Source organism: Nannobrachium achirus (assembly GCF_963921795.1).
Source record: "Nannobrachium achirus genome assembly, chromosome: 5".
Classification (NCBI taxonomy): domain Eukaryota; kingdom Metazoa; phylum Chordata; class Actinopteri; order Myctophiformes; family Myctophidae; genus Nannobrachium; species Nannobrachium achirus.
This window is the reverse complement of record NC_137814.1, coordinates 68,132,344-68,142,933: the sequence shown is the minus strand read 5'-3', so window position 1 is coordinate 68,142,933 and position 10,590 is coordinate 68,132,344.

The following is a 10,590-nucleotide window of genomic DNA, read 5'->3' as shown; positions in this document are numbered from 1 at the left end:
GTATATTGAGTGCATATACTGTAGGTTAACAATCCCAGATCACATCTGTCCTCCACTATGTCTATAACCAAGGCGTTCTTCTATGTAGCCACTCCAGACTGAGGAGTGGAGCATGACTTTTATTGTGTTTGTGGATCTGATTTGAAAATGCATTGGTTGTGATATCTCCCTGACAACCAAAAACCACTAATACGGCTGAGTGTCCCTGCGGGTTCTAGGATATATACTGTAAATCCCATTGCCCGGGATCCTAAAACCTTATTCTTTTTAACTAAAATTTCTAACACTACAAAACATGACTCAAAGACAAATACAAGCAAACGTCTCCACAGTAGCACAGTAACAGTTGTTTGTGTGTGTGTGTGTGTGTGTGTGTGTGTGTGTGTGTGTGTGTGTGTGTGCGCGCGCGCGTGCGTGCGTGCGTGTGTGCGTGCGTGCGTGCGTGTGCACATTGTAGATCAACTTCATAGCAGTATTAAGTGGTCCATCTATGTTTTTTTATTAATAATAAAATCTGCAAAGTAACAAGTAACTGAAGCTGTCAAATGCTGTATTTATAGTAGAGTATATGTAACAAAAATGGAAAGTAGAGTAAAAGTACCTCAAAATTGTACTGTAGGTACAAGTACTTGTATATACTTGAGTAAATGTACTTGGTTACTTTGCAGCACCACAGAACAGCCAATGACAGACAGGCCTTTAATCACAGCTGTTTCAATCAGTAGAGTGGAGAGGGACATTTAGAGATATTTGTAGTTTTAACTCAGAATATATACATCACACAGCTTAGATATTTGGATCAAATCAGAGAGCAGACCTGTGTGAACGCAATGATATAAATAGCATATCTGAAGTGTGAATATTGCAGCCACAGCGCCTTAACATAAACATGGGTCCCTTTCCTCTGTCTCACTCTGTCCCCACTCACTAAACCCATTGGAAATGCATTGGGTGCTTAAAGTTAAACATTTTTATTTTTTTATAATTATTCTACAAAACATTTCAAATCGAAAAATACAAGCACACGTGTCCTCAGTAAGCTGAACGCATACAAATTTGAATGGTGTTGAAAGGTGTAAGCGTGTAGGAGATGAATCGCGCCAAAGTTTTGAGGAGATACACATATAGCTATAAACAAATAAATAATGAAGATAACATACGTGTGCTGACTGTGCTCGCCTTCCAGGCGAGCCCACAATAATGCCTCCCCCTGGCCAGCAGGGGCGCCTGATGGAGGGGAAAGGAACTGGTTGGAATAATGTGTTCCTTCCACGCGCTACGTCCATACCAGGGAAATCCCCACTGTCAGGTGAAAAGAAACAACTTGGACTACCCATGCATTGAAGGAAGCATGAGGTTTGTCCGTTGTCTCCCCAGGCACGGCAGAGGGAGAGCAGAAACCAGGATTACATAACATAGGCAACTAGAAGAGAAAATTTCTAAGAAATTTTAAGTGTGCCTGCAGCTCGCTAAGTCTGTGCAACCTTGTGTAGCGGTTGGTGTTAGCATTAGCGTTATTTCATTTGACGCAACCCGCGTGTCTGTATGACAAACGGTTCACGAGATCAAGGGTCACTTCCTGTTTGGTGAGGGGCACTTCCTGTTTGGCGAAATAGGCCCCAATTAAGGTCATGGACGATTAATGAATTAAAGCTGCAAGCAGCGATGACCAGGCCCTCGCAGCTCTACCCACGTCACAAGGCCAGCAGCCAATCAGAAACCAAACAGGAAGTCAGCCATTTCGACTAATTAGTGGCGTTTTGGAGCATTTTTGGCCGTTATCACAGGTCGCACTTTAACGACAGTTTTTTGAGAAAAAATTGTTTTGTGAGAAAAAAAATTTGAGAAAAAAACTTTTTTGAGAAAAAGACATTTTGAAAAAAAAATTGTGAGAAAAAAAAATCTTGAGAAAAAAAAATGTGAGAAAAAAAAATGTTGAGAAAAAAATAATTTTGAGAAAACAATTTTGAGAAAAAAAAATTGAGAAAAAAAAAATTTTGAGAAAAAAAAAATTGAGAAAAAAATTTTTTGAGAAAAAAAAAATTGAGAAAAAAATGTTGAGAAAAAACATTTTTTGAGAAAAAAAAAATTTTGAGAAAAAAAATTGAGAAAAAAAAATTTGAGAAAAAAAAAATTTTGAGAAAAAAAAAATTTGAGAAAAAAAAATTTGAGAAAAAAAATTTTTGAGAAAAAAAAATTTGAGAAAAAAAAATTGAGAAAAAAAAAATTGAGAAAAAAAAATTGAGAAAAAAAGAAAAGGTATGACACCAGCCGCAAGTCTGTACGACAAACGGTTCATGAGTTATAGAGGCACTTCCTGTTTGGTGAAGGGCACTTCCTGTTAAAGAGGGGGCGAGGCTTAATCAATTACAGCTCATCCCTATTGGTCGGAAAAAGACCAAAGTTGTGTGAGCATTTTACATTTTAAATGACGTTGCTAGGCAAAAGTATGGCAGAGTTATGTGGCGCCAAAGTTTCTGGGTTTTTTTCGGAGTCCCCCATTCAAAGTCAATGGAGTTTTTGGGCGTTGTTTTTTGCGAATTACATCGCAATCGGAAAGCGGATCGGAAAGAAAAGTAATAGCACACCATTCCCGGCCGAGCCGCACATTTTGATGTATATATTGCGGGGGTGGCGTAAATCGTGCGGCAGTTATTACGTGCCGAAGTTTCCCCCATTCTAAGTCAATGGGGTTTTTTGGCGTCGTTTTTTGCGAATTACGTCGCAATGGTAACGCGGATCGGAAAGAAAAGTAATAGCACACCATTCCCGGCCGAGCCGCACGTTTTGATGTATATATTGCGGCGGTGGCGTAAATTGTGCGGCAGTTATTACGTGCAGAAATTCGTGGCGAAAGACTTAATGACTTAAGTATGGCGGATTACAATAAGTGTTTTGCTATTGCATAGCAGGCACACTTAATAATGGGTGAAAAAATGGGTTACAAAATCGTGGGATAAAAATTATAAAAGAGAAATAAAATAAAACTAGAAAAGAAAATTTCTAAGAAATTTTAAGTGTGCCTGCAGCTCGCTAAGTGTGTGCAACCGTGTGTAGCGGTTGGTGTTAGTGTTTCGTTTTGAGAGGGTCGTTCCCCCTGAAAAACACGTTTTGGCATGAAACGGTTACGTTTTGCGCGTTTGTGGTGCCCCCTATGGGTCGAAGTGGAAATGCTTTTGGGTATATGTTCAGTATAGCGCCCCCCACTTGTGGTTAAAATTTGGTGTTGACTGGATGTTTCGTTTGTGATTTATGGCTACTTCTTACAAAACGGGCTCCTCCCGCTAACTTTGGAACCCTGTTACGGAAGAACGGTATGGACTATCAAAATATCGTTTAAATATGTTTATCGCATGAGTCCATAGATCGTGTGTATTGATTTTTGTGACATTTGGAGAAAATATGTAGGAAAAGGAGCAAAAAGTGTGTTTTGAAGAAAATTCAAAATGGCGGAAAATCTATCCTGACGCAAATGGGCGTGGCCTATATGAGGAGATGCGTCATGACCCAAGGAATCCAGGGAAAAAAGAATTTTAATTTTCCGACCCACGGTTCAAGAGTTACAGGCCGAAAGGTAAAGTGGACTGTTATAGCGCCACCATGAGGCCAACTGACGAAATATTTTTTTATTTAATCCTTGATATCATTATAAATCTCCTCTCCAAGTTTTGAAACTGTAGCCCCTATGGTTTGCGAGAAAAAAAATATTGAATGTGAGTTTTTGCGATTCCCATTATAAGTCAATGGGTAAAATTAATTCACTAATAAATTAATATCAATTAAACGATACAACTTTTCTCTTAGAAAAGTAATAGCACCCCATTCCCGGCCGAGCCGCACGTTTTGATGTATATATTGCGGCGGTGGCGTAAATTGTGCGGCAGTTATTACGTGCCGAAATTTTGTGAAGTGATTATTATTATATATGTATGGCGGATTACAATAAGTGTTTTGCCATTGCATGGCAGGCACACTTAATAAAGATGGCTGGCACATTCTCTTAGGGGAGAAACTAGAAAAATATGCAGATCTCCGGCAGGAAGGCTTGCCTCCCAGTCATGGGGAGCATCCATCAGACCACGAGAAAGATGCAGATTGGTATGACGCTGCAACAGGTGACGGTCCCTATAGGCAGAAGTAATGTTTTTATAATATGCAATGTACTCAAAAGGTTTACAAAACACTTTGCCAGCAAAGTGAACCTGTGTCTCAAACCACTAGTCGTGAACTGAGACATCTGCTCAGCACTCCTGAACAACAAAAAATCAGGGAACATCTCCGAAAATGGAGCCTTTCACGCCATGATTAACTGTATACCATTTGTTGCAATAAATTGTTAATTAGCTACTTTGACGCGAGTGTTCGTGACTGAACCAAGGTTTTCGATTAATCTATCATCGTTAAAATGGAGTTTGAAGCTATACAGTTAGGGGGCGTGGCTGCTAAAATATAACATTTCTAAAAAGCTGTTGATGGGGGGGCTTAGTGCTCACAAAAGCCCAAATAGACATTAAAATGACCCCAAACATGTTTGAAAGTGAAAGATCTCTTTAAATTATACACGGCAGAAGAAGAAGAAGAAGAAATAAGAATTTGCCGCTCAATTGACCAAATTCACGTTGCGCAACTTCCTGGTGCTGACGTCACGGTTGAAGGGGAAACCCTACTAAAAGCCCATAGAAATCGCAAATTTAATGCAATTTCCTAATAGTAAAGTATAAAATACGGCTAGCATGATCAATAACACAAAATAGTAAAAGGCACAAAGCGTTATAATTTACTTTACCGTTCGAAATAATGTTGGCTTTAAGTCCAGCAATTTCTGTGTTAGTTTACCCTTCAAAGCTGACATCAGCACCAGGAAGTTGCTAAGAAATTTGCTGAGTGCGCTTGCGTGGGTGGGCCGTGAATAGGGTCTATCTTCTTCTTCTAGTGTTCCGGCAGACTAGATGCCTTGCAGCACATTGCTGCCTCCCACTGGTCGGGAGTTAACCTCATTTTGTGTCCATCACTTCTAGATCTGCAGGCCTGTAGCAGCAATGAACTCAAGGACTGCTTTCACTGCCCTAGGCTGGTTCTCAGTAGGACTCAGGAGACTCCTAAGTGTTATACTGCATGTGGGTTCTGTTACCACTGCTTCATACATCCTTTTTCTTTCTTCAGTGTATTGACTGCACTCCATGAGGACATGTTTCACTGTTTGGTCTTTTTTACAGGTGCCACAGAGTCTTAGCTGCTCAATAGTTCATCTTCTGTGCCCCCCTTCAGAGAAGTGACTGCTGGCCTAGCGGTCCAGACGCATACCACATATTGGGCTCTATTTTGATTACCACCAGCTCTTATGCCTTAACTTAAGACCTGGAGGCGTAAACTGCTGTTTGGCTGTTTTGAGTGGCCAAACAGCATTTGCCACGATCACGACGACCTTTGCTGCGAGTCACTCCCCATCTCTCTCTCTCCCTGATTCCTGTCTACCTACTGTACTCACAGATAGTACTGTATGTACTATCAATAAAGGCAGAAAAGCCCCCCAAAATATAGAAGTGTCAAACTCATATTATACTTCAATTCATCACTTTATTTGAAGGGCAACAGACTGAAATTTGGCGTAGCTAATTCTTAATCAATGATGTTTATGACACTCAATATTTGTGCTCTGTGCTGTGCTGGGTTGGCTTTGTTTCAGTGTTTCATTTAGTTAGAACTAAACAGAGAAGAAATCATAATCATGCTTAATACTCTTAAGTCATCATTCATGATGATGTACTTAACCAATAACACTTTAATGAATGTGTTGTTTAAAGAATGAATTAAGCACTGTGTACTCAATGCAAATTCCTGATTATTCATGGGGTATTAATGAATGAAGTAATTAAGCTTTCATGCATGAATTCATACATGAACTAATTCGTCGTGAAAATGAGTGCAAATCTTTGAATATATTTATTTTTTAAGCGAACATTTGTAAATCAAATCTTGCTTCTGGGGGGTTCCTGCAAATATTTTGAGATGGGGGTCCGTGGCCAAATACATATAATTTTGGGGGTCCTTCACATGAAAAGCTTTGAGCACCACTGACATAGAAACATAGGTTTTTCAAAAAACCTCAGAAGGATTTGAAATATTCAAAGACTTGCACAAATTTTCACGATCTTTCAAAAATAGCAGATCTACAAGCTTGCAGTGCGGCTGAGAGCTTGTAGATCTGCTGTTTTTCAATACTTAAAGCACACAATAATGCGTAATAAATAATGTGTTCCCAGTCTAAATGGGTTAAACCCCCCTCCCCTATGAAGAACATTCATGGGGGGCCCGCAGTGAATCCTTGTACCCAGGGCCCAGAATTAAGTGTGACACCCCTGATATAATAATATAATTCTAAACAGACCCAATTGTTGATGTGTTATTCACAGTTCTACCTTTAATTTCCATATAAATTCGGTGACCAACGTGGGATTTTGTAACGTCTATATTTGCTCCTGGAGAAAGCAAACAAAAAGCTCATGAATTCTCAGCAATCTTTTCTCTTGTCAAGGAAATGATGTTCATAAATTGTATCTAGGCCTTTGTTGGAAGATCTTTGTTCATTTCCGCAAGTGTAATATTTGCTTTGTCAGACCACTATTTCAAATCAGATTGTGTGTGTGTGTGTGTGTGTGTGTGTGTGTGTGTGTGTGTGTGTGTGTGTGTGCGTGCGTGCGTGCGTGCGTGCGTGCGTGCGTGCGTGCGTGCGTGCGTGCGTGCGTGCGTGCGTCCATAATATGTATAAAGTCAAAAGGATGCTGTGCAAAGATCTACACAAAGATTGATATTTATGAAAAAGGAAATGATTGAGAAGGTGTGTACAGTATATCTCCATAAACTGTGGTGTACTCAGATTACAATTTGTGGTTTGGTGACTCATACAGTAGCTGCTGACAAGAGATTGTGCTGTAATAAATGTTAATGTATTTTTGGCTGTTCTTACACTAGAGTCTGAGTCCAATAACATTTCATAGCAACATGTGTGCTTTCTATATTATGACGTTAGGCTATTTGCCCATTATAAAGTTGGTTTCGGCACAATGCTACAAATAAACACATTTTGCTTAACACATTTCAACCTGCAGGTGGACATCGCTGTCTCCATGGACGTAGCTTATAGTGGAGTGGCTTAGTGACATTACCGTTACGGAGCGGATAAAAGCGCCAAATTTTTCATGGGCCTTCGTTATGACCTACTGAAGGATTTCAGATCGGTATACAAACATACATATTCAAAATACCCCTATAGTTCACAAAAGTTATCTTGGATCAAAAACTGCAAAAAAACGCCTATACTAAAAGAGGGTTAATTCTTGCCATGTGTCCTCCTGCTGCTAGTTTTTACATCATACTTGCACAGGGTGTCTACAGGTAGTGTCTTGACATCCCAGAACAGCTAGAATGCCAATATTTCATTCATTTGGCTTTTAAATAAGGCCTCATTATAGGCGGAAATAGCTAAAAAACAGATGATGGATTTTGGATGATGATTCAAGACACAGCACATGAAGTATTATCCACCAAACCTTTAATACAATCATTCTGTTCAAACTCTACTGATTGAGGCCTAAACTAAAATAAATGAAAGGGGAAGGAACGGGACAGGTCAGCTGGGGCGCGCGAACATCCTGACATCAGGGTTGAGGACCAAGGGCCTGGATGACCCTCCTTACTCCACTATGAAGTAATCTGCAAGGGAGACAGGCAAGAAAGAGTGTGTTGTCACAATTTAAACAAATGGACATGTATAATTATGTGAAAACTTGGTGTATTGGTGTACCTCACTGTACCTGGTGTCTATTTGCAGCAGTTGCATTTGCAAAGTCCAGAACAGTCGAGATTTGCATTGCTGCATTTACAACTGGAACAGTCCCCTTTACACACACATTTTATCAGCTCTCTGCAAGCAATGGAGACCTCAGGTATGTTTATCCACACTGGCACCCATGACCCTGATGCATCCTTGGTCCAGCCAAAGTCCTTTGGAGAAGGAATCGCTTGCTGTGTGTCTGTGCTGGTTGCCCAGATTCCTGTCTGAAACACAGCCCGTTTAACATGCTGGAGAAGTGCATCCTGCGTGGGAGGTAGTCTCTCCATTGGCCGACTCTCTTGACAGAAGAGTTCCTTCCTTGTTAGATTGATGGAATGCAAAGGACTGGCTTTATTGTACATGATCACAGTCAGTCTTTCAAGCGTCTGGAAATGCTCAGAGTCAACATTTAGTTCCTGGAATGGATGCTTTGCCAGGTACACAAATGCTTCTGTAGCAGCATCATAGGCTTTCCAGGCCTTCCAAGCTGACTTCTTGCCTTTTCCATTGAACGCAGATGTTGTGTCACAGCCTGAATATGCATGGAACATTAGCAGACCTCGAGATTTGGGTTCCCCCAGGCTTTTGCAGATGTGGTTTATGTGGAAAAACCGGAATCTTTTTCCCATGCCAAAAGCCACCCAGATGTCGGTCAAGGGTTGAAGCACCACCAAATCGTTTAACAAGCCAGCAAGGATCACGATGACATCAGTGTCCACAGTTCTCACAAGAACCGTCTTTGCGCCATGCTTCAGTGCATGTTGTAGATGAACCACAATCCTTGTGTCTGCCTCCTCATGGTTGCAACATTCCATCATGCTACTGGAACCGAAAGCTTGTCCTGACACCGCTTGGCCTGATGTAACATATACAGCTTTGGTTGGTGGCCAGCTGAACTCTTTGATCTTAGATGTTAAAAAATCAAACAGTTCCTTCTTGTTGACTGGGTCACGAAGAAAGTCCATCCAATTGCCAGGCAGCTTTGTCAGGCCTGCCACTTTCCTGCGAACACCATGTCCTCTCTTTTCGCGGGTGGACTCTTTCAAACTGTCAGGGATGTACGTGTCCCATACAACATCCAACCGTGTTGTATCCTCCAGCTGCCTCTGCAGGTAAGGGATGAAAACCTCATTTGCATAGGAATCAAATGTGCTCACTCTAATAGTAGGGAGGCAGTGGACAATGACTGCTCCATCCAGGACTTTGAAGTCAAAGGTAGAGGGTGGCTCTGATTGTGCTGGCTGCTCAAGACATTGTAGCAGGTCAGATTTGGTGCCTGTCAGGTGAAGTTTTCCAAAGTCTGAAAGGGAAGGAGGGAAGGACTGCACCTCATGTGTGAAGAATTCATCCAAGTTACTTTCTCGGCTCTGCATAGCTATATATAGCTGGCCAAAGAGTGCCACGTTGTTCTGAAGCACTTTGATCTTTTTCCCATCTTTAGACACTGTCTTGCGTCGAGGTTGCCTGAAGACTGCCAATGAATTCCTCTTGATCGGATCATGGATAGACTGTGTGCGGTCATCAAGCACCTTCTTGACAAACTCCTGATATTGTCTTTTCCCTGTGTCCTCCAGGATGAGCACTGTATTTGCAACTGATGTATCTGCGCAGTTGCGATTATCAAGAGTCACAAGTTCCTCAAAGTCATCCAGGAAAGGGTTTCCCATACTTCTTATGGTATCTGACAGACTGTTGACCTGTCTCTGGAATGTCTTCTGTGTGGCAAGACCCTGCTCATGGTGCTGGAAGCTATCTTTGTCATCTTGGAGGTATTCCTTTTCAAAGTCCTTTACCAATCTTGCCATTTCTGGGCCTGAGAGTATCCATCTTCTGAAGGCATTTGGATTTTCTGTGAGGCCAACCGCACCACCTGAACCTTTCACATTCTTATTCTCCTGTTCATGCGCTTGGTCCAGTGGGATTGCTGAAAACCTGTTAGATGTCTTTGAAAGAACCCAGTGTGAATTCTTCTCAAACTCGTCCTTGATAGTCTCTGGCAAAGACTTCATGTCCCTGATATGGACAGGCAACCATCTTGAGTAGTTGACATGGTCCAAGGCAAAGAATAGAGGGGCCAGTTCTTCAAGTACCTCTACATACAGTAGGAAATTCCGCTCTCTGTGTGCCCTGACAAAGATGAGAATGAGGGTTTCATATCTCATGATTAGATCCCAGAACATGAAAGTCGGACTCTTCTTCAGCATGTCGTTTCTCCAAGCAATGAAGGACTCTTCATCTTTGGGGCCTGCACTAACCCTGAAAGCTTCCTGTTGTAGATTGTGCAGTGTCAAGACAGTGACCTGGTGTGCATGCCTGGTTCGTGTTAGGTGTGCTGCTTTCAGAAATGACTCCACCATGCCACTTGATGCCACTTCTGCTTCAGTCAGCGCTGTTGTCCAACCAGAGCCCTCTAGGAGATCGCCAAGTGTCTTCCAGAGAGCCATTTCTGTGTGTAAACCTCCGAGCATAACTACATGAACTCTTTCACCGTGGGTGTTCGGCCATTTCCATTGAACAAGCTTTGCCAGTGCAAACAACGGCTGATCAAATGCAGTGACAGGGATCTGTCCTGGATTGAGATACTCAATGGCCTGTCTTTGAACATCCATGCCATGCTTAATCATGGCTGCTGTGGCAGATTTCTCATAGAACAGGGGAAGGAGTGCACATCTTGCTGGGGGGTCTTCCACTGAAGGTTGATTGGAAGCATGATAGGGAGCCCATGATATTGCATCTTCAGAAGTCACCTCTATCTT